The following is a 26,005-nucleotide window of genomic DNA, read 5'->3' as shown; positions in this document are numbered from 1 at the left end:
ATGTGCATCTTGAGACAAAACCATGGCACTGACACCTTTTTTTTTAATTTTTTTTGTAATACCCAATAGTTGCCAGATGCTGTCCTGTTGGAAATTCTTCTTTACGTGATCCTGGAGGAGGGGTGATGCCACATTATTAAGTCCGTCTTTGGTTTGTTCCAAATTCAGAAGTCTGCTGTACTGTATACAGACTCCTTTCGAAAGAGTGCACAATCCAGCTGGCTTGACTGAGTATCTTCTTTTACATATTTGATTAGAGGTTTAAAAAGGTGCCATAACATTACATTTCTCAGTTGCCATGTCTGAATGTTTATCTTTGTAATAATGCTGTTTTCACGCTCCTCATCTCAATATACAGGTGGAACAAAATGGAGAACAAGTCTAAGCCATGTCAGGAATTCAACAAAATGTACACCTTGCAGACACTGCGACGAGGTTTACAACAACTGCTTACCAGGTGTGCAAATTATGCATGAAAATGTAACCACTGCTCTGTACATGACAAGATGCAATGGGAATAATCATTAATATGGCTGTGCATGCATGTCTACTGTTAATAAAGCAATTTAGGTATTAAAGTCACCATTTTCTTATGAATAGTAAAATGCAGCAGCTAGAGTTCTTCCTAGAATCAGGAAGTATGACCGGATTAGCCCAGTTCTGTAAACCCTGCACTGGCTCCCTATCAAACATCGTATAGATATTAACATCTTCAATTATATTAATCTGTTTCTTTCTTATTCGAAGGTCACTGCAGTCACGCGGATCGAGTACGTATTCAGACCAGATGGTGGATCGCACCTAGAAAGGACCTCTACAGCCCTGAAAGACAGCGGAGACCAGGACAACTAGAGCCCAGATACAGATCCCCTGTAAAGACCTTGTTTTTTCTCCATTTTGTCACCGGTGGAGTTTTGGTTCCTTGTCACCTCTGGCTTGCTTTGTTGTGGTCACTTCATTTACAGTGATATCATTGACATGATTGCAAATGATTCCACAGATACTATTTAAACTGAACCGAGCTGAAGGATGACATCACTGAATTGAATGATAAACTGAGTTTACTACTGTCCTTCTGCATTATTGACTGACACACTATTTTCCTATTTAATACTGTAAAGTTGCTTTGCTTTGAGCTGTATTATTAAAAGCACTATATAAATAAACGATGCTTGACTTGACCATGTTGCAAGAGGAAAATGAGGAGAGATGCACATCCACCCTGGGTTGTACAGTGAGTGGTGCAAGATGCTGGAGAAGTAACTCTGTATACCTCATCAGTTCTGATCTAAGAGTCTTGAAAATACCTCCGGATTGTTGTTCGTGATTCTGATTGATATTTTAGTCTGCTTGCTTACTGGATATATATTATACGGTTTACATTGTAAAGCACTGACTTTGACAACTTACTAACTCCGTTACAAATTTAACAGCTACTTTATACTATATATATATATATATAGTTGTTTCTTGAAATACTACAAATATAACCGCAAATTATGATTTTAAATAAAGGTCTCTGAGACTTCTCTCTTTTCAGTCATTTGTGTATATAGCCTATAATAAATATACAACATACACCCAGTAAGTGCCACTCTCGTATATAAATATAAATTGTTTTATTTCACACAAACAATGATACATGCATAAACATTCAGCTGGAAATTAACGTTTAGCAAAATGATCTTATTTCTTTGTTTATATTTGATCAATATTTTAAATCAAATAATATACAATACTGACCTTTTATACTTATTTAAAAAAGTATTAAACATAATCATAAGTGTATATAATTATTTATTTGTCTTGTTGCCGCCGGCAGCCTCCTCCAATTTCCGGGTATTAGCGACAGCTGCCATCCGGTTTTATTGGCAGCCACTTCCTGCTGCCAGTGACAGCCACTTCCTGCTGACAGCTGCAGATTTTTCGCTGAACCCCCTCTCAGGTAATATTCGGACTTCTCCGGTTCTCCGCACTGGCGTTCAGCACAACCGGAAATATCTACGAACACACTCGCAAGACCGGAAATCCAAGATGGCGGAGATATGCAACTTTGGATATGTCTGCAGCCAGACCCTCTTGACTAGCCCATATGCTGTTGTGGCTGCTGTATGTCACATGACGACCCTACCCCCAACTCGTGCCCCCTCGAAAATAACGAGTGCATGACGCCCCTCGCTGTGGTCATGCAGGTTTGTTTAGGCATTAAACTCGTGCAGCCACAACAGAACTTAGTAAGCTGAACTTATGTCCCTTTCCGGGTACATTACAGCTACTGATTCATATTTCAACAAGGGTTTCTGAGCAAACTTTCCCTGTCACTGCGCCTCGTTAACTTAAACAAAACTGAGGTCACGCTATCTGCGCTTCAAATAAATTGCGCGTCTACTCGGCGGTGCGTGGTACATTACCGTGCGAGCGGGTTAAAGGCGCTACCGTCTTCTTCTTTACTAAATCCTCCCTCGGTTTTCATATTTATTCATATTCTTATTCATATTCACGGCCTTCTATTTAAGTTTTCACCATTTATTTTACTAAAATTATGTGTTTTTATTTATTTATGTATTTTTGGGTTCAAAGCTGTATACTTTTTCCTTTTTATGGGGAATGCTACTGAATTGGGATTGTGTTTTGTACAACTGTCTTTCTACTGTATTTTTTACTGTATCATTCTTTAATAATTGCGTGCCAAAATCATGAGGAATGCTATCTTTTTCACTATACAGTCAGATTTGAAAATTCATAAAAAAATGAATTAAATTGTTTTCTGCAAACTCCACCAGACTCTTGTTGTACATCTCCCCACGTGCCACTGTGGTGATTGTCATAACATTTTACTGCATCATTATTTAATAATTACCCACCAAATTCATGATATTGAAAAAGATAGCATTCTTCATGATTTGGCAATTTATGATTTGTTTTTGTGTTCCCCCCCCCCCCTGATTTTGGCATGCAATTATTAAAGAATTTATTAAAGAATTATTATTCTATTCTATTATTCTAAAATATAATTTTATATTTTTTAAAAATAAGAATTTAGATTCTCTCCACATAAGCAGGATACACCATGCAATAGCAGGTACAGATTGAATGATAACATATACACTTATAAAACTTAAAACGTGAATGAATTCCGCCATTCTTATGAATATGTATAAATATGACAACCGAAGGAGGATTTACGCAAAGAAGAAGACTGTAACGCTCGCACGTTAATGTACCACGCACCGCCGAGTAGACAGTGTTGGGAAAGTTCACTTTCTGCATGAACTAGTTCAAAGTTCAATTCACAAATTTTAAAATGAACTAGATCACTTCATAGTTCAAACTACAAAATTTTGAACTAAGTTCACACAGTTCCAAAAATGAACTAGTTCATAGTTCTTTTTTTCCATATGTTGCTGCGAGCTATTATTTTTCAAAATTATTGCAACAGCCCATATAGAATCACAGACAGCAATTATTTTATCAGTTTTAACAATTAAGCTATGCTTCAGATTTCACCTTCATATCCAATTTTGAATCCTTATCCAACCAGGGTTTACATAAGCATTAAGGAGACAGCACTCCCCCCTTGTTGCTTTAATGCTTTGTCTCCCATTCTCACCGACCTTGTCATAAACATCATACAATTATTTTAAATGATCATACGCCTTCTTGCTACATGCTGCTGTCGCCTGGAAGCCTTTTTTTTTTGATGACGCGTCACGCATGCGGCGGACGGCGGTGCGACCCTATTGAACGAAGTTAACCTGAGAGAGCGTGCCGTTCACAGACACCAGAATGAACGAGTTGACAGTAACGTTCATCAGGCAGTAATACAGCACATTCAGTTCACGTTCGCCCAAAATATGAACGAGTTTATGAACTATCTTGCAATGAACGCGTTCAGGCACAACACCGCGAGTAGACGCGCAATGAACTTGAAGCGCGCATAGCGTGACCGCGCTACTCTAACGCAGATGGCGTGACTGCAGCGGGCGTTGACATATTTTGATGTTTATTTGATGGTTTAGGCCAAGCTTCTCTTTCTCGGTTTAAAGAACTTTTAATAACTCTTAAAATAAAGCATAGACGTTACGTTTAGACTTTAAAGCAGGGGCGAAACCGCGAAGGAAAGCAACAGCGTGTCACATTTTCATGTTGGTGGGAATCGAAACCGAAACTAGAATCTGACTCGTCACACAGCTCCTCTGTGAATTTGAGTTCATTTCCCCTCGAGCTCTACAGGAGAACAGGACAAGTCTTGCGGCGTTTTTCTTTCGATTTAGATTTAAAGGGGATATTGTTAAAATGGCGACAGGTAAGAATCAACATCAATTAAATTAGCGTCGATCTATCACTAACACACTGTTATTTACTCAGTTCTAACAGATGTTTTTATAAATAATGTATAATAGCTAAACAATCTGTTCTCTCTCTCTCTCTCTCTCTCTCTCTCTCTCTCTCTCTCTCTCTGTGTGTGTTTCTCCCTATAGAAGCAGGTAGATGTAGTCCATTATTTGATCGTCCTGACAGTAAGTTAATTGAAGCACAAACAGTTATGTGTTTGATTTTATATGAGACATTATCAATGAATCTCTAAAATTCTAAACTTTAAATTAAACTCTAAAAAAAGTCAAAAATTACAAATAGTCATAATATATTAAGCTTTAATTGTTTTATAAAAATGAGAATGTGAACAACTCCTAAAACTGTTCAATTGAAAGTCACTTGTCCTTAATTAAATATCAAGTTGTGTGTGAGAGAGACAAAACACTGTCTGATGCCAAAGAAACCCAAATATTTTAATTCCCTTGCAGGAGATATAATTACTTTACTAAATTATAAAATCAGCTATGATTTTTACATGAATAAAGGCCCACTTATATTGTGTGAGAAGCTATTATCATCATTTTTTAAACATGCTTTTAATGGCAGGTTTTTATATGTGTACTGTGCAGCATTAAAACAGAAGTGCACTTTAATGATAGCTCTCAAGCCCGAGACACACTGCACGATTTTTGGCTGTCCCAGGTGAAATATTGGCATTGTGAAACAATCGTAATTTCTGTTATCGTGGCTCCTAATCGGTGGTTCTGTGTCGTATACTAAAAAAGGTTCAAAAGATGGCTGTTGTCATAGTCTTGCGACCAAAAATAGCCAGTGATACAGCTAATGTAATCTCACAAACAATTCGGACATATTTTACGAGGTGGCTAATTCGTACGAATTTGTACAACCTCACTCGTACGATTTTATAGGATTTGTCTAAACCCCAATGTCGGGTCGGTTTAGGAGCGGAGTTGTGCAATTCATAAAATATGTACAATTTGGCAAAAATTTTATGAATTTGTACGAGTGTGGTTGTACGAATTCGTACAAATTAGCGACCTCGTAAGATATGTACAAATTGCCATGAGATTGGGCTGATACAGCATGATTATTGCACAGTGTGTTTGCTGATACGATCCACATTTCCTGACCAACCAATAAAATGAGATATGAAGTCAACGTGAAAATTTCTAAAATCATGCAGTGTGTATCGGTCATTACTGTCACATTTCTTTGTTTTCCTTTGGCACCGTTTCCTTTGTTGTGTTGATTGTATTATTCTGTGCCTAGTTAATTATCCTTGTTTGGTCTGAGTATTTAAGTTCCTGTATGTTCACTTCGAGTTTGTCTGGTTGTATGTCTACATGTTTTTGAATGTTGCTGTACTACATTTTGTTTGGATTTATGACTTATTCATCTTCATCGTGTGCTTGTGACACTTACAGACTTACTGTGTAGGCAGAGTCTTAATGAGAAGCGTTTAGGTCAAACTTGTGAAGAACTGTTTTTAAACTCTTGGAATGTGTCTTTAAATATTTGTCTGTGACATTTGAATAGTTGCTTGTGCAAAACTTGGGTCGGGATGATTTCACTAAGTAGGACACATTTCTGGAACTTGTTTGAACATTTATCGAGGACATTTTTCAATTTCTCTTTACAATGTGTTGAGTACTGTTTGTAATCCACAGAAGAACAGGTATTTCAACAGTGTATCCAAAACAAACCTACATTAACTCAAGCAACATTAATAACCAGCAGGGACTGAACTGAAACGGGGACTACGTACACCAAAGCAAGAGAGGGACTAATGACTGAATAGAATGAACACAGGTGAACAGAATGAACTGCGGTTATAGCCTTTTAAATTATTTATATTAAATTATTTGAGATTATTATTATTATTATTATTATTATTATTTAAATAGCATTTTAAAATATTTTAATCATGATACCTATTCTAAAATCTAAAGGTATATCTTAAATATTATCATCATTACCAACAATAAAACTAACACTGAAAGAATTCCTATTGGTTGTTTTACTTTATTGCTTTGATCATGATTGGTTAAAATGGCTGTCATCCAGGAAACTGGACAATGAAAAGGATTGCACCTTCCTAAATTTGAAAATATGATATATGCAGAGGTGGGTAGAGTACCCAAAAACTGTACTCAAGTAAAGGTAAAAGTACTTCTAGAAATATTTACTCAAGTAAAAGTAAAAGTACTATAGTTACTCGAGTAAGAGTAAAAGAGTATCGAATAAAAAATCTACTCAAGTAGTTAGTTACTTGGGTCATATATACTGAGCCTATTTTTATTTAGATATGTAGATAAAATGTATGTGTCTGTGTATGAATGTGTATATTTCATCAGCCTTTACTCCAATTTATGTAATTTATTATAAAACCCTGTCTGTTTACTTAAGTATCAGATATAGGTGTCATGCCATAACATATTTTTAATACGACTGTCTTTATATTAAATGTGAATTTAACATTGAAAGTTAATGTGATATAAATATTGCTACTAATCTTCCATTGTTCAGAAAGAGAGCAAATAACATTTACATTATTAAAGATCATTTTCACTGACAGTATAGATTTCAATCACTCTCAGAAACTCCCATTAAAATCACTGAAACTGTTAACACTGTAGAATCAATATCTTAATAATAGATTCTTACACACATCTGCACTTTGTTGTTTCTGAAGAGAGAATTCGCCAGCCCTTACGAAAATTAACTATGGTTTTACTACAAATAAAACCAAAAAACCATAGTTACTATAGTTAAATCATAGTAACCACAAATGAACCATGGTATTGCTATATTAACCATAGTTTGACCATGGTATTTGTAGTAAATCTGTGGTTATACAAATGGTAGTCAACACGCCAAAAAACCATGGTTACTACAGTTTTACTATAATTAAACCATGGTTAATTTTCATAAGGGAGAAAGAGGTATTCAGTCAGTGAGCGAGTGAAGGAAGCATCGGGATTTTAGCGATGACTCATCTGAACTCCTCTGATTGGCCATTGCGTTCAAAAGCTCAACAGAATGGTTATAATTCGCAGCGCTGTAAAAACGCGTCTGTCTCTGGCTCAGCGCCAGCAAGCGATCACTGATCTGAATTTAGCAGCTGATTATATGACTTGCTGAATGTAGCTACTCGCACCTGTGTGATTGTATTAAAATTAATAAAATCTTAATAGGCTATTTTTTTGTCTTTTGGAAGCTGCATTCAACTTGACTCCCTTCTGTTATAAGCCACACACGTACAACAAACTAATGTCACAGTGGTATTGTGTACTCTAATCGAATGTAGCCCAAGTTATTACCTGTTAAACAGTAGACAGCACACGCGTTCATCTAATAAGGATCTCCATCGCAAGCAAATAATAGCCTTTGCAGATTTGCTTTCAATTCAGTGCAGTTCCATAGCCCCGTTTTCAACGCTGCTGATGATCTTAAACGTTACAACTCTGAGTGAGCCGCTTCAGACGCTCAGCGCGTGCGGCAGGGAACTGAACAACTCATTCAAACTGATTCATGAACCAATTCACTCATTCGCCAATTGGTTTGATCAAGCCTTTGAACAGAATTGACTCAAAAGAATGAATCATTTGCGAATGGGCATACCTCATTGCCCAGTGAAAAGTAGACTGCGCGTTTGGAATAAACTGAAGCATTTATAACATTTATTGCATTAAGATAAAGTAACGAGAGGAGCGTTGCCCACAGTAACGAAGTAAAAGTACAGATTTTTCCCCAAAAATATACTCAAGTAAGAGTATAAAGTACCCATCTTTAAATATACTCCGAAAAGCATTAGTTACCCCAAAAATTACTCAAGTAAATTTAACGAAGTAAATGTAACTCGTTCCTACCCACCTGTGGATATATGATATGATACATCTTTCACTGTTATGCTGATGATACTCAGCTCTATATTTCTTCGCGGCCCGGTGAAACAAACCAATTTGAAAAACTAATGGAATGCATAGTCGATATAAAAAACTGGATGACGAGTAATTTCTTACTGCTAAATTCTGAAAAAACAGAGGTGTTAATTATAGGACCTAAAAACTCTGCATGTAATAACCTAGAACACTGTCTAAGACTTGATGGTTGCTCTGTCAATTCTTTGTCATCAGTTAGGAACCTAGATGTGCTATTTGATCGCAATCCTAGATTAAGAAATGAGCAGCAATAGTATGAGAATAAGGATGATAAGTTTTGATTAAATTTTGAGTTACCACTTTCTAATTTTTTATGCAGTTGCAATAAATAAAAGTTGTTTTTGTTCCATATTACTTAAATGACATTAGAGAATATGAGAGGTTACATTAGAGGAACTTTAGAGGTTTGAAATCTTGAGATATGCAATGGCTTACACTAATAACTGTCTAATATTATTCCAAGCAGCTAGTCCCATGTGTAGTGTCCATTGTCAGCCCAGCAACACAGTTCAATAAATCCACTTCAGAAACGTTGTTGAAATAAAAGATGAAAATCTCAGAGTCAAGTTTTATTCCTTGGTTTCAAATTTACAAAAAAAGAAAATGTGAGCTGACTAATACACTTATTCTATAGTTGCTAATGAAATAAAAGATTACTAACAAAAGTAGCTAGAAGTAAGCAGTTAGCAGGTAAGAAAACCATTCGCTTCCACAGCTCTCAAGATCTGAATAACATAATGAAAATCAACGTAATATAGATGGCCTTTTCTTAAAGAGGCAATACACTATTTTACCAAAATGTACCAAATCCTATAAACACATGAATTCTAAGATGCTTTTAACCTTTTAAGTAGTATTTAACATTTTAACTATTACATGAACTTCTTTATGAAATAATTTACCTTTTTAACATTAATTCTTATTCACGTCACTATGAATTGTACTTTGGCCTCTACATACCCAAACCCTAATTGCCTTCTATCCTAAAAGCAATTATAACTTTAAATGTCTTTCTTTTGAGTAAAACTCAGTTACAGTCCTTCTCATACTGCTTCCTGAAGTAAGCAGAGTTTAGTTATCGGCTTCTCAAGTTCATTCGTCTTTGTTTTGACTCAAACCTTGCGGACCACTCCATGCTCGTCCTCCATAGTCTTAACGATTCTTCCCATCAGCCATGATCCCCTTGGGGCTGATTCATCGACAATTAAGACTACATCTCCCGGGATGAAGTTCCGTGATGGATGGTTCCATTTCTGTCTCTTCTGGAGTTGAGGCAGATATTCCTTGGTCCAGCGCTTCCAGAATAGATCACTCATATACTGGACTTGCCTCCTTCTTTTAGTCCTGGTGGCAAGTTGGGGTTAGTCTTGAGTGCTGTGGGGTAAGAGCTTCCAGATCATTAATATCATTGGAAGGCATGGTAATAGGCCTACTGTTCAGAATGGCTTCACATTCACAGAAGAACGTCTGAAGACCTTCCTCACCCAAATTTTGTTCTCTCAGTGTAGCACCCATGATTTTACTGATGGAGCGGATAATTCTCTCCCACACCCCTCCATGGTGGGATCCGGATGGTGGATTGAATAACCATCTGATGTCACGTTGGAGCAAGCTGTTCTCGATTTGTGAAGTATTCCACTCCTTTATTGCCTTTCTGAGCTCATGATCAGCTCCAACAAAGTTGGTCACATTATCAGATCTCATCTCCTTTACCTGACCTCTTCTTGCAATGAAGCGACGCAGAGCTTGAATAAAGGAGTCTGTTTCCAATTATGTTGCCATTTCTATGTGGACCGCACGACATGCAAGGCAGGTAAATATCACCCCATATCTTTTTACAGATGATCTTCCACGTTAAATGTTGAATGGCCCAAATAGATCCACTCCAGTTCTGGTGAAGGGTGGTTCATCTGGTACAACTCTGTTTCTTGGTAAGTCCCCCATCATTTGTGTGCCTTATGCACCATGTTGTCTTCGATAGATAGTACACTGTGACAGCATTCTTCTGATTGACGAGAGAGCATCGATAATCCAGTACTTTTGACGTACATGAGACAAGACATGATTATGTCCACTGTGTCCCAGCCGCTCATGTATATCCTGGAGAATCAGATCAGCCACACGATGGTTCTTAGGCAGGATTATCGGGTGCTTGGCTTCGGCTGGCATGGATCCCCGACTTAGCCTCCCTCCAACATGAAGGATTCCCTCTTCAAGTTGAGGATAGTCTTCAAGTCTGAAGATTTGACTTCTCTTCTTGATGGAGTCCTTCCTATGAAGAGCAGATATCTCTTCTTGGAAACTACTTTGCTGAAAATGGCTGATGATATCCGTCTCATCTTGTCGCAGATTGTCCACAGTCAGGTAAGTCTGTTTGAGACTCTTTTTGTAGCTCAACATCTCCCCGTCCACCCGTTGTTGATCACTGTACAATCCATTCATCTCCTTTCTTTTCCTTGACAGGTTTATCAGGGTTCCCTTGAGTCATGTGAGCCATGCCACAGCCTTCTTGAGGTCTATACATGAAGAATAGTATCCAATTAGTTGCTGCATTGCATCAGTGCTTTCTTCTGCTGTTGAAGCATTGCCAAGTATGCCTTTCTTGACCTCAGGATCTTCAGCCGTGAGCTCTTCTAGGTAATCGTGCTTGTCTGGCCATTCCCTTTCAGGTTTACTGAGGAAGACATGCCCTGCAATCCAAACTTCGTTCTTCATGAAGACACTCACCTTTTGTCCCCTGGAGGCGCAATCAGCAGGATTCAACTGAGTTTTGACGTAGCTCCATTGCTGCACTTTTGATGCTTGCAAGATTATGGCAATCCTGTTCGCCACAAATGTCTTAAATCTGATGTTCTCATTTGCTAAGTACTTGAGTATGGCAATTCTGTCCGTCCAAAACCTGGAATCTGACAGTGGCAACTGTAGTTCTTTGTCGCCGTCCGGCCACCACAAAAACCTGAGAAGGTCAGCATCTTCTGCTGGGACTTTGACCTGGTGGAACATCAATTCCACATCCGCCATGATTGCGACTCGCTCTTGACGGAATCTAGTCAAGACTCCAACCAGACTGCTTGTCATCTCAGGCCCTTGCAGTAATTATTCATTGAGTGTGGTTCCTTGATATGAAGCACCACAGTCGAATACCACTTGCATTTTATGCTTCTTAGGGTGGTAGACACCGTAATGCAGAATAAACCACACCTTTACATCACTGTTTTAGTTCTTCATCTGGAAACTTTACAGCGTAGCCCTTCTTTATCACATCATTCATGAAGCTGACATAGTCCTCTTTGAACGTTTGATTTCTCTGTAGCTTCTTTTTCATGTTGAGCACTTGTTGCTCTGTCATTGCTCTGTTGTTGGGCATTTTCACATCCTTGTTCTTCAACGGAAGACCAATAGAGTAGTGGCCGTTGACCAGCTTTGCCGATTTGGAAACTCTGTCCATAAACAGTTGGTCTTCCTTAGACATTTCTAACTGCTCTACTTGAGCATTCTCAGGAAAATCATACTTGAGTTGCTGAGTCCATAAGTCTTCGAGTCGAGCCACTGAGATCCGATTCATCTGGATCTGCGGGTATCCATTCTTTGTCCAGCTTCTGATGTTCTCACGCAGCGGTCCATTTACTGTCCATCCCAAAGCTGTGCGTAATGCATACGGCCCATCCTTGACACTGCGGATCACTTCTAGGTCTGATACAGCTTTGCATGAGACTGTCCTTTGGTCTCCCATAGTTGTGAGTAGGATGTTTACATTTTTTCCTTGCAGGTGAAGGTCGTTCGCCAGCTTGTTAGTGCAGAAGGAGGCGTTACTCCCTGGATCCATGAATGCATAACAAGTCAGCACCTTGTTGCCTTTCTTTGCCTTTACCCTCACAGGAACGATGGCGAGGACACTTCCGGTACCCCCGACCCCAGTCTAAGAGCATGCTTCCCCTGCATCCACAAATCCACTGACAACGGTTCGCTCTTCCTTTGGAGACTCCTCTTTTGGCTCCTCCTGTGATGCCTCTTCCTTTGGTTAAGCCTTTAAATTTCTGCTTTATGTGTAAGAGCGTCAGGGTGTGTCGCTGAACATATCTCACAGCTCTTCTTTTCTTCACAGGCATTACTCATGTGTCCTCTTATAAGACAACTGAAACAAAGTCCTCTGCTCTTAAGGAATTCAAGCTTTTCTTTGTGAAGCTTTCTTTGGAGTTTCTTGCACTGTTCCATGGTATGATCTCCCTGACAGAAGATACAAGGTTTCATGAAGGCTTTGTCCATGTTTGTTCCCTTCTCCTTAGTTTTCTTGTTTTGGGCACCAGCAGCTTCTTTCTCAGCTTTCTGTTCTTTTACTTCAGTGGCTAGTGTTGTGATGTTTTTCTTTCCACTTAACCTTTCAGTCTGGCACTTTGTTTGTCCTGAGATTTCACCAAACACAGGGTGTGCTGCTATTTCAGCCTGTGTGTTGACAAATGACACTACGTCTTTGAACTTTGTCCGCCGATCTTGCTTTTTCTGAATGTCTATGGCGACACTCCTGAATCTCTCTCTCAGCCTGTATGGGAGCTTTGAGATGATCGTACGGATGTTAGCAGCATTTTCCATCTCTTCTAAGTACTCCAGATCTGACATTGCATTATTGCAGTTTGTCATAAAGAGTGCGTATGCTTCAAGTGCCTTGGTGTCATCTGCTTTAATGGCAGGCCAGTTTACAGCCTTGTCAAGGTATGCCATGGATATCTTATATTTATCACAAAAGCATTCCTTTAGCAGTCTCTTGGCTTCAGGGTAGCCCTGATCTGGATCCAAATGAAAACAGCTACGCACTAAGTTATTAGGCTGCCCATTTGTGTGCTGTTCTAGATAGTAAAGCCGATCTTTGCTGTTTTCAGTCTTGCTTTCTATGTGGTGCTCAAAGGCTCTCATGAAGAGACAATATTCTAATGGATCTCCCTTGAAAACGGGAATGTTCGGTGATGGCAATGTAGATAGCATTTGCTGCTTTATTAGGCTTTCAGTGATGTCGTTTTGCCTTTGCATGACATTAACCAGATTATCTGTGTGATTATCTGAAGTGACAGAAGCTCGTATCGTACCTCTTCCACCAGTGTGGCTATGCCAAGTTCCACTGCTAGCTACACTTCTCTTACTGTGGCTGACATCATGCTTTTTTGGCGCAGACATCAATATTTCCACCCTACTGCCTTTGGTTCTACTTGAAACCTCTGAACTTTCATATTTTCTTGACATGGCTAATCGTGCATCAGTTGCAGCGAGTCCTGCTTGCAGCTCCAAATGTTCTGTACTGCCTTATCTGTATATTTATTGTACATTTGTAACATATTGTAGAAACTTTATATCCTGTACTCTTCTGGTTAGATGCTAACTGCATTTCATTACCCAGTACCTTACATGTGCAATGACAATAAAGTTAAAAATCTAAACTAATCTAAAAAAAAAAAAAAAAAATTATTTTCTGCAGTAACTGAGGAAAAATCTTAACTGAACGGACCTACTGTTCAACAGCAAGCTTTTTTAACGTTGAAACTAGAGCGCGAGGTAAGATATGGAAGTTGCAAATTATTTAGTATTAATCAACTTTTTTACTTATGTTAGAAATGTTTCTCTCTTACCTCCTTGTTGCTGGGTAATAGGCCTATAAGCAATCTAGTATGCTATTTTATTAATAAAAGTAGTGGGCTAGTGTGCAGGTTTCTGTTCTATGATTTGAGTGTGAGTGGTGTGTGTGCACCAAGTGGCACCTTAATATAGCTTTTTATATATACGCTGTCATTTAAAAGTGTGGTTATTAGTTAGATTTGTTATGTTTTCTACTGGAGTCTCTTATGCTTTGATCAAAAATACAGAAAAAAACTGTATTGTGAAATATTAAATATTGGTTTCCTATTTTAAAGGGGGGGTGAAATGCTATTTCATGCATACTGAGTTTTTTACACTGTTAAAGAGTTGGATTCCCATGCTAAACATGGACAAAGTTTCAAAAATTAAGTTGTACGTTTGAAGGAGTATTTTTGTTCCAAAAAAACCTCTTCCGGTTTGTCAAGTTTCGGAAAGTTTTTTTCGAGTATGGCTCTGTGTGACGTTAGATGGAGCGGAATTTCCTTATATGGGTCCTGAGGCACTTCTGCCGGAAGAGCGCGCTCCCGTATAGCAGAGCACTGAGAGCACAACAGACTTCACTGATCAGAGCGAGAGCGTCACCAAATGTCACAAAAGAAGTGTGTTTTTGGTTGCCAGGGCAAGACAACCCTGCACAGATTACCAAAAAAAAAACAGCATTAAGGGACCAGTGGATGGAGTTTATTTTTACAGAGCATCAATGGAGTTGTGCAAGTGTTTTTGTTTGTTCCCTGCATTTCGGATTGCACATCGTTTATTTCTTAAGGATAATGCAGTCCCAACGGAAAAGGGTCACGATCGTGTGTTGGAACCACATGCGGTGAGTAAAACTGCTTCAAATATCTCTGTGTTGTTAACTTAGCTATCAGCGCGTAAGCACATCAAGTAAACAACATGCAATGTTGTCATCAAACTGCACTTTCCACATGTACAGCTTAAAAAAAAAAAAAGACGACATAAAGTGGAACTTAGTCATTTTCCAAAACCGCTAAGCAAATATATACAGTTTCAGTACATACCACATAGAGAAGCCTTTGCTGATGCTGCTCTTGTTAAATTTCAGCCTCTGGATCTGTGTCACAGCTTCCACATGCTCTCAACGCAAAAGCCTACTCGCGCTCGTGATTCTTTAGCTCCGCCCACACGTCACGCCTCTAGGCGCTCGTGTTTTTCCGGGAAAAATCGGTACAGACCATCTTTCTCTTATAAATATAATAAAAATAAAGACTTTTTGGAGTTTTGAAGGATGCAGTACTACTCTATAGGTACTCAAGATTAACAGGATATTGAGTGAAAACGAGCATTTCACCCCCCCCCCTTTAATATACTTTATAATAACATTATTTGTGTGATGCACAGCTGAATTTTTATCAGCCATTAGTCAGTCTTCAGTGTCACATGATCTTCAGAAATCATTCTAATATGCTAATCTATTATCCGTTATTAAACTGTTGTGCTGCTCAATGTTTTGTTTTTGTTTTATGGAATCTGTGATACTTTTTTTCTTTGATTCTTTGTTGAATAAAATGTTTAAAAAGAACAGTATTTATTTAAATAGAAATATTCTCTAACAATACAAGTCTTAACTATCACTTTTTATCCATTTATCATCCTCGACAAAAAGGCGGGAGCTGGCTGATGAAACCACACCCACAACCATTTTTTGAACCAGGCTGTAAACATGTTTTTTTTTTTTTCTCCTGTAAGTTGGACATTTTAACATGGGGAGTCTATGGGACTGACACCAGGGCTCAAATTGAAGGGGGGCTGGGGGGGATCCAGATACTCAGATATTTTTATTTGAGTAAAAATGCTAATGACCAATGCGATAAAATTCATGCAATGCATATGGTACATTTCGTGAATTAATTATCTACAATCATTGATATTAAGTTTGTTTATGGGCTAGTTGTCATGTCTCTTTAAATTTTAAACGCCCTGCTCCCGTCTGAACGCCGCTCAGCGCAGGTGATCATTGACGTGGCAACTTGATTCGCGCCACTTCGGTGAACCTAACTTTAGCTAAAAAAGGAGAATAATAAACCTCCACTCGCAGTCGGGGAGAGGGAGCTTTGTACTGACTTTTTTGAGGGGTAACTTTCTCTCTCCATATATCTTTTCTCTATATTTATCAACTCCATGTCGGGGCTTTTGTATTCCTTGTGTAAATGATCAATAGGCCTGGTTCAGGGGTGCTCGATATCTCGATGAAGATGAATGACAGTTTTAGTAATTATAAAGGGGGTGTTCGTTGTTTCTATGCTATATATTATCCATTCATAATTGTATAAAACTTGTTTTCCATGCTGCTATGATCAACGGCCAAATACCTGCTGCATAGTTTCAGGAACTACATCGGCATATAAATGAGGGATTCATCTTGAAATAGCTTTGATTGACATATTGATAGCCATAGTTAGTTCCTGAATGAAGATGTTTGGACTGAAATGGTTGAATATCATTACAGCCTGATAGCATTTTCCCATCCTTCTGGTCCTTAAACAGGTCAATTAGCAGTTACTGACTGCTCAATTATCACTGCTTTCTATGACATTATGAAATAATTATTCCTATGCCACTGCTGAATCTGAATACCATTCAGTGAGTCTGAAAGCCATCTTTCTACTGTTTTTGAGAAATTTCGATGTATTTTGATGTCAGATGCTTTCACAGATCTTATATGTAGTCCCCTGGTGTATTTACCAGAGTTGCTATTTTGGGTCTGCTGCTTTGTCACCCTCTACATCCACTATTATATGGAGTAAGCCATTTAAAAGAAGAAGAGTAGCTTTTCTCTCATTGTTATGCAACATTGGACTCATTATTCTTTAGCCTGTTCTTTTATGTAAGCCTGTTTTTAATAAATAGTATATAGTTATGCATATTATGATCAAATATAGAGTGTTGCTGATAATTGACATAATTCACCCCAGTAAATGATGTTTTATTAACAAGATTCGGGAGGAGCGCATCAGATACTTAGCCTAATCGACACAGGTGGACCATAATCAAGTAATCAATCCCACAGTATAAATATCGCTGACTTACCTCTATCCATTGACGGTTTATCAGCATCCCTCCTCCACCCCATCTCCTCACTTTCAGTTCACTTTATAATTAGACGGGGAAGGTTCGGGCCATTCCCGAGCTAGGAGCCCTTCCCCGGACAGCACGCCAAATACGCATACCATACCTCAGCTAATTATATGTAAGCGTGAACTCGTGAATTGAACCCACAACCTTTTGCTCTGCTTACATGCACTTCCACTGAGCCACAGGAACAGGATTACTATACAACATTACTGCTTTTGCTGTACTTTGGATCAAATAAATGCAGGCTTGATGAGCAGAAATGAATTCTTAAAAAAAACAATGACTGAACATTGACATTAACATTAACTGAACATGGAGCAGACAGAGGAAAGATTGAAAGAATGAAAGACTGTGTTAGCTGTTCTCCAATCACAATGCACTGGAACCGCAGACCAATCACATCACATTTCACTTTTCGTAATGCGGGCAAGCATACGAGCATGTTCTAGTACACCGCCAAAACAAATCCAAGACACTGTTAAAGAGCATAATAGCACCCCTTTAATATATGCTGTAGAAGTATTTGCCATTGTTAGTTCATGTTACGTAGGTAACTGTTACCTGAGTGTTTAAAGTTTATACTTAAAATGTAATAATTCAAAATTTAAGTAAATGCAAGGGTAATTTTGCAAAATGTGATGTTTTATAGTCATTTCTGTATACATCATTTGTACTTCTGGCTGTAATTGTATAGTTTTGTAAATATATTTTCTTCGTGCTAACTTGATGAAGTGAGTTCTTTAAAATGGAATTTTTTTTGTAATCTATTTAGATTAGATTGTTTTGGGTCATATTATGTATTATAGTATCTTATTTATAATGGACATGAAAGTAAACATTTTGGCTGTCACCCTATTATAATTTACCCAGTTCATTGCAATGACCAATTTACCATAATTTCTCCCAAAAAAAAAAAAAAAAAAAAAAAAACATACATGCCCATACAAATGAGCCATAAACTATTTTGACAAACCTGCTCCATCACGTTCTGTTTGTGTGCTCTCGTTGAGATCAGAATACTTCATCTCTTTCTCATCTCCTCTGATTGAAGCTCCAGATCTGCTCTGATCTCCATCCACTGATGATCCTCCATCCTCACACATGTCACAGATGAGAAATTCTTCATGTTCATTCTTGAGTATCTCTTCTGTCCTTCTAAACATCTCAGATTGCCAGCCTGGGTTCCCTGTATCAAACTGTAGATGTCCTCCTCCACACTCCTTTATTATATCATGAACAGAGTTATTCTTAGAAGTGAATATGAATCCATGTGTCTCTTCATCAGTAGTGAGCACTATAGTGTGTTTCATGGCCTGGTAGCTAAAGAGGTTCAGCACATATTTCACTCTGTGTCTGTCGTTCTCAGTGAAGTCATTATACTGCAGTACGAGTACAAACACATGAGGTCCTGGAGCAGACAGAGATACACACTCTCTCACTCTCTCTGTTATCTGATTATGTAAGAGATTCTTCTGGAACAGGTGAGGATTGAAGACTGTGATCTTTCTCCCCTCCAGCTCTCCGCTGATTCTGTCACTGGATTGCTGTAAATAATATGTAGCTTCACTGTCAAACACTGCTCTTCCCAGTATAGTGTTTGCCACTCGTCTGTTTTCTGATCCATTCTTTCCTATCAGCACCATCCTCAGATCACTCACTGAAAAAGAGCACACACAAACTAATTCAATAAAAAGATGACCTCGGAATGAGAGAATAAGCCAAATACTCCCAAAGCATCACGTAACACCAGTAATAAGCTTTAGGAACATCTATAATAGATGTAGATTTGTTTAATCCTTAATAGATGGGTCATTCCTGGTATGCGGTAACATTTTGGCTTCATAAGTGTTGTAAAAAAAAAAGTTACATGATTTTTATGTTTTTTGCATTCTAACAAAATACTGACATGTTTAACTATTAGGAACGGATATTGGTAAAGCTCGGAGACTCAAGAAATAATAATTATGGATAGATTGTTCAGACACTGGCCATGAAAATATTCCACCCTGTTAGAGACCTATAAATTTGAAACAAAAGTAAGCTTTTCTTGGATAGTATATGTCTCTTATGCCATATTTTTTTTTTTTTTTTTTTTTAAACAATAACAAAACAATTATTCATGAATAGAATATGTCTTAATTATTAAGAAAAGTTACTTTTTGTGCCAATTTTTGCCAATATGGTTGTAAATAATAATAAAAAAAACATTGCTCAAAAACATATATATGCTATTAGTGCTCCTCACCTCCCAAAATAAATAAATTTAACGTTGCTGTGAAATTATTATTTAAAATGACTTGTCTAACAGGGTGGAAAGGAGCATAACAGGGTGGAACACCATTGTTAACAGGTTCGTTAGCGGTGCACAAGCTTTCCGTCATTGTCCTGCATGGTTTCCCATCTGTAATGTGTGGAACTGCACCTATATAATATTGTTTAAAAATGGAACCTAAAAAATAAAAGAAAAATTAAATAAATAATAAAACCGATTTCCTTTGAGGGAGGGAAACAAAAAAAAGCTATGTGTTCCTTCTCACAATCAACAATTATCTGTTCAGATGGCTAGAGAAATAATTACGAATTAGAAAGGTCAGACATAACTTATTTTTAATTAAAATTTTATTAAAATATAAAAAGTATATAAAATATTAAAATGATAAAAAGTTAATCACTGGGTTAACTAGATTAACAAACCAACATAAAAACCATCACAAGAAGGAATAGTAATGGACAGTGATGCCATTTTTTGTGTTTTTTTATTATGATGATAATTATGATGGAAGAAAATGGATACTGCGTTAATTGTATTAAATATTGTAATATATATTTGTATATTGTATTTGTAATACAAATACAAATGTGTGTGTATGTATATATATATATATATATATATATATACATACATACATACATACACACACACACACACACACACACACGCAATTTGCTATATACACTAAATATTGTTTATTCTACAAGAATTTCCAGTCTGTTAGTTGCACATTCCACCCTTTTTACAGACCTAACAAGGTGTGGAATCTAACAGGGTGGAAAATTTTGAGCTAAGTTAGCCAAAGCTCATTGTGTGATCATCATTTATTTAGCTAACCTTCTACAGATTAACAGAACTTTTATAACTATGTCAGATTTACATTTATTCATTTTAGCTGACACTTTTTATCCAAAGCGACTTACAATTGCTATATATGTCAGAGGTCGCACGCCTCTGGAGCAACTAGGGGTTAAGTGTCTTGCTCAGGGACACATTGGTGTCTCACAGTAGATTCGAACCCGGGTCTCTTACACCAAAGGCATGTGTCTTATTATCCACTGCACCAACACCACCCCAAAAAAAAGTTTTATTTTTTTATTTTTATTGATGGGACAAACATTCTCCATAATATAGCCTAACAGGGTGGAACTTTAAGGCTGGGACAAGCAGGATAATATTTCAAAAACAAAAGTTAGGAGTGAGAGTTTACCTCAGTTTGTACAGATGAATTCCAGGAAAAAAAATAATAATAATGTAATTTCTATAAAATGGTCTCAATGAAATTGCAGTCGGTTTTGGAAGGCGAGAAAGTATGTACTAATAGGGTGGAAAATGACTCCAGGGACAAAAAAAAAAAACTATATTTTCACATGATTTATATGTATGATTAGAGACAGTTTAGCCTAGTCTATAACATAATTATAACAAATTTTTAGTTTTTTTTATTATTTTATGGTTTATATTTCTTGTGGAAGTTGATTTATCAAGTTAACTTTGCACTGAGGACATAAAATTGAATGCGTATATCAAAATACGGAAGTTCTAAGCGGCCATCCATTACATTTTTTTTCCTTTTTGTTTTCTCGTGATAACGACTTAATTTTCTCGTTATCTCGACATAATGAAAGTCGTTTTCTCGTTATAACGACTTATTTTTCTCATTATCTCGTCATAACGAAAGTTTGTTTTCTCGTTATAACGACATGACAGTTTTACTGTTGCTATAGTAACGAACTCAACTTTGACAGGCATCTGATGGACAGTCATGCAGGGGCTCTTCCTGTAGCCTTTATTACAGCAAATTTACCTTCGCCTAGGTAATAACGTCTACAATACTGTATATAAATAAAGGCTGATCAATCACTGTTGATTTTTCCATAGACAGTACAACAAACATTTTGTTTTTGTAATTAACGTTTAAATGGCAACACCGCGAACACGTCATGATGCAGAACTATTCTAAGATCTTTTAGAGCTGCTTGATTAAACTCACTTTTAATTTTCCCTTTATTTGAAATAAAATTATATATAATTTGTAATTTGTAGTAGTCATTATATGATGTGGCAGATATCATGTGTGTTACAAGCTTCTGTTTGAAAAGAGCGTTCATGTGTACTTGTAGTGTATGTGTGTGTGTGTGTGTGTGTGTGTGTGTGTGTGTGTGTGTGCGTGTGTGTGTGTGTGTGTGTGTGTAGAAAAAAAAGCCTATGGATTTTACATATACATCACATTTCTCATCAATATGGTTAACAATAAAGATTAGTAATAAGGAAAAGAAGCACATCAGCCTACATCGTTAAATCCTATCCTACTGTAGATAAACAGAACATCTCAGATTATTAACTACCTATCGTGTGCCTAAAAGAAGCACAAATAAAAGATATAGGTGCAAACAGAACACAGTGATGTCAACCTTGGTTTTGATAAGCAGTTATTTTATGACACAGAACGCGTTGGTGAAACCCATGCATCTAGCAAGAACTTAATACACAAAATATTCATATTGATTCAAGCATTTAACATGTATGAATTAATTAAATGTCAGTAATAAACAAGACTGCACAAATTAAAGCGATCAAGAGGAAGGTCCGCGTACAGTAAAGTGGATAGTGTACAACACCCCATCAGTTATATTCAGGTCTATAGTGCCACCTGCTGGCAAAGTTTTGTAACTTCTTAGAGAAAATTAAGTCGTTATAATGAGAAAACGACCTTTGTTATGTCGAGATAACGAGAAAATGAAGTCGTTATAACGAGAAAACAAGAAGAAAAAAAATTATAATGCATGGCCACTTAGAACTTCCGTAATAAAAAGGTTTGTAAGATACAAAATAGTATTTATCATTTCTATTATCCCTGTTTAAGTGATAAAGATGACCTAAACATACAATTTAAGCCATATCTTATAAATATGACTAATTTTAGAGAAAATATGATAAAATCATTGGGACGTAAAAGTCACTGTATAACAGGAATGATCCAGTTATGTGGAGAGATCATCTTTTGCTCTATGCTCAGGGCTACTATACTAAAAGTGCTGTATAATGTCCCACATCACTGATGTCACAAATGAGATCTCAGCTACGGCAAACTGGAGTGTTTTTTAATGAATGACCACTTATGCCAAATATGTTTCTCAAAGTTAATGTATGGGTTCAGAAGACTTGCACTTTAGGCACAGATCTGTGTTTTAGATCCATGTTTTATGGTATTTTCAGCCTGCGTGTCCACCAAACTATTTTGTTTTTAAATGGCAAGTGTGTGAAAAGGCCCTGCCATTTTTTTCACTTGTTGCTTGTACAGCTGAACAACAATGGAGAAGTTAATATTGCTTGTCTCTGAATATTCATGTATTTACCAGATGGAATTCCCAGTCTTCCACAATACCATTACAATACTGCTCCATGGCTAAAGTAGTTCCAGGTCTGTTGACTACATAATACTACTTCAGAATAACATTAATTATGAAATGTGCTTTACACAAATCTGAATTCAATGTTCTATTTTAATACTTATAAATATAAATGGGCTATGAACCTTACATGTTCTTACTTATAAAGGATAAGAAATTTTGATGTTTATTTGCTTACCCCCAGGGCATCCGAGATGTAGGTGACTTGGTTTCTTCAGAAGAACACAGCTGTTGAGAACGCGCTCAGGACAGTTTGTCACAAGTCACAGGGTTTAATTCAGTTTTGTTTGTGTATGTTTTTTAACTCTCAAAGTTGTGATTACCATCATCTTTATAAGAGTGACTGACTGCAACAGTTTGTGTTAAAAATCTCAGTTTGTGTACTGAAGAAAAATGTAAATGGTAAATGGACTGCATTTATATAGCAGTTCCTTGCCGCTGTCGCCTCTGGCTTGCTTAGTTGGGGTCACTTCATCTACAGTGATATCATTGACTTGATTGCAAATAAATGCACAGACACTATTTAAACTGAACAGAGATGACATCACTGAATTCAATGATGAACTGCCTTTAACTATCATTTTGTATTATTGACACACTGTTTTCCTTATTAATGTTGTTCATGTCATAAGCGGCCTCAGACACCGATGATCAGTCAGGCTTGTCTCAGGTTCCTGTCTCCTTAAAGTCTACCCAGCCGGTCGACACCAGGTCTTCTTGGAACACCAAGCTGATCCGTGTCCATGTCCCGGCTGACGGCACGGGGCAGAAGGGCCAGAGAAGATCCCTCCAGTGGATGAATCTGTGGCCCCACACCTGTGCCTGCCTACTGCCATTGGATGGAAGTCTAATGCGACCCTCCCATCCAAACCATGCCGGATGACTTTGGCTTTCGCAGGACAACCTAACGTCTCACATTTAAGGAGTTGCACAGTGCTACGGACCCTCTCTTGCACACTACTAAGGCCACTACCCAGGCTATTGGGCATTTGATGGCCAGCTTGGTGGTGTTGGAATGCCCCGCTGTGAATGGGTTGGCTGAGCACTTCACTGCTGCAAAAGTAATCCCAGGCTATGCAATACATTATGCGTGTTGCAAACCAAGCGCTCATCTTCATCTGCCTTGAGTTGCCCAAAGCCAGCGCTGACTCAGCAGCCTAGTAAAACAACGCTGCCGGAAAACCAGCTCTGCTTAGCACTACCCCCTTTCGAAGTGACAGGGACCCCGGCCTAAGAGTGCTGGACCCATATATTCGTCACTTCCTGTTTGTTGTTGATGGCTGTACTGCGTTTGAGCTCCGTCACTATATTCTTTTCATTGACTATTTTTAACTTAAAAATCAATTTTATACATCATCGTTTCCATTTATATAACGTGTGAATATATCCTCTATTGTATTCTACAACAAAAACAATCAGAGCGCCTCGCTGTCACTAGTTTTATTTTGATCTCCCGGGTCCGCTATTAGCTTTTAGCCAGTTAGCATCAGCAAGCGTGGTTGCTGCTAACTGTGCTTACATTGCTAATACTCTATTCTCACACATTGCCACTGCTGTACTCACTGTTACTTGCTTTAATGGCGGATGAATGTCTCCACTCTGTGCAGCTCGAGCTCGAGGCCGTGGGGAAGCAGATTCGCGACCTGGAGGTAAGGCAGGCCCAGCTGAGAGAGCGGAGAGCCGTGCTGGAATCATCCCGGGCTGACGCTCACAAGTCCGGGGTAAGTATACAGCGTGCTGTTAACAGTCCCACCATGTCTACTCCGTGTGTTTCTCTGCGCAGGCCCGGTGCACCCAGGACGCGATCTTCCCAGATGTCCTTCACTGCGACGCCGGGACACCACGGACCCTGGGTGCATCCACAGCGGAGGACACGAGCTGGGTCCCGTGCGATGACTTCTCCCCCTCCTGCCTTCGAGATCTCCATCCAGAACCACTTCGCTCCCCTCCGCGAGACAGGACGCGGCACTGTGATCATCGGAGACTCCATCGTCCGACACGTAAGTGCTACGTTAGCCGAAGGCAAAGTGCACACTCATTGTTTGCCTGGTGCTCGTGTTCTCAATGTTTCTGCGCAGATACCCGCGATCCTGAAGGACGACGAGAGCCCCAGAGCGGTCGTGCTTCACGCCGGGGTTAACGACACAATGCTGCGGCAGACGGAGACACTGAAGAGGGACTTCAGGAGCCTGATCGAGACGGTTCGCAGCACGATGCCCGTGGCGACAATCGTCGTGTCAGGACCACTGCCCACGTATCGACGAGGACACGAAAGGTTCAGTAGACTTTTTGCTTTAAATGAATGGTTGTTGTCATGGTGTAAAGAACATAAACTGCTATTTGTTAATAACTGGAATCTTTTCTGGGAGCGTCCTAGACTGTTTCGCGCTGATGGATTACACCCCAGCAGAGTCGGAGCAGAGCTGCTCTCTGACAACATCTCCAGGACACTTCGCTCCATGTGACTAGTAAGACAATTCTCAAATAACCATTATAATGAGTTTTGTTCCACCCGCTTAAATGATAAAAGTACTTGCGCTGTAAAAACTATTAAGACTGTGTCTGTTCCCCGAATAGTGAGGTCAAAATATAAATATAATGTAGGATCTAGAAAAAATCTTATCGTAATTAAACCAGAAAAATGTAAAGTAAATGAACAAAAACAATTTTTAAAGTTTGGGCTCATAAATATTAGATCACTCACACCAAAAGCAGTTATTGTAAATGAAATGATAACAGATAATAGTTTTGATTTACTCTGCTTGACTGAAACCTGGCTGAAACCAAATGATTATTTTGGTCTAAATGAGTCTACTCCACCAAACTACTGTTATAAGCATGAGCCCCGTCAGACTGGTCGTGGCGGGGGTGTTGCAACAATATATAGTGATATTCTCAATGTTACCCAGAAAACAGGATACAGGTTTAACTCTTTTGAAATACTTCTGCTAAATGTTACTCTGTCAGACATGCAAAAGAAATCTAATGTATCTCTTGCTCTGGCTACTGTGTATAGACCACCAGGGCCGTATACAGAATTCCTAAAAGAATTTGCAGATTTCCTCTCAGACCTTCTAGTTACAGTTGATAAGGCGCTAATCATGGGAGATTTTAATATTCACGTTGATAATGCAAATGATACATTAGGACTTGTGTTTACTGACCTAATAAACTCCTTTGGAGTCAAGCAAAATGTCACCGGGCCCACTCATCGTTTTAATCATACACTAGATTTAATTATATCGCATGGAATCGATCTTACTGTTATAGATATTGTACCTCAAAGTGATGATATTACAGAACATTTCCTTGTATCGTGCATG

General features: G+C 38.2%; 2 long non-coding RNA genes across 2 annotated transcripts; both read left to right on the top strand.

The window, feature by feature from the left end:
• Positions 1-209: 209 nt before the first annotated feature.
• On the top strand, positions 210-806 carry LOC113080604 (uncharacterized). Its single transcript, XR_003281913.1, has 3 exons — positions 210-269; positions 359-457; positions 748-806. It is a non-coding gene; the product is annotated as an uncharacterized LOC113080604 (long non-coding RNA).
• Positions 807-3,832: 3,026 nt separating this feature from the next.
• LOC113080601 (uncharacterized) lies at positions 3,833-24,338 on the top strand. The gene is made up of 3 exons (XR_003281911.1): positions 3,833-4,306; positions 4,482-4,520; positions 24,290-24,338. It is a non-coding gene; the product is annotated as an uncharacterized LOC113080601 (long non-coding RNA).
• Positions 24,339-26,005: the final 1,667 nt, after the last annotated feature.

This window comes from Carassius auratus, unplaced genomic scaffold (assembly GCF_003368295.1).
Source record: "Carassius auratus strain Wakin unplaced genomic scaffold, ASM336829v1 scaf_tig00031751, whole genome shotgun sequence".
Classification (NCBI taxonomy): Eukaryota; Metazoa; Chordata; class Actinopteri; order Cypriniformes; family Cyprinidae; genus Carassius; species Carassius auratus.
Note: the sequence above shows the minus strand (reverse complement) of the source record. Positions and strands in the feature narration are given on the sequence as shown.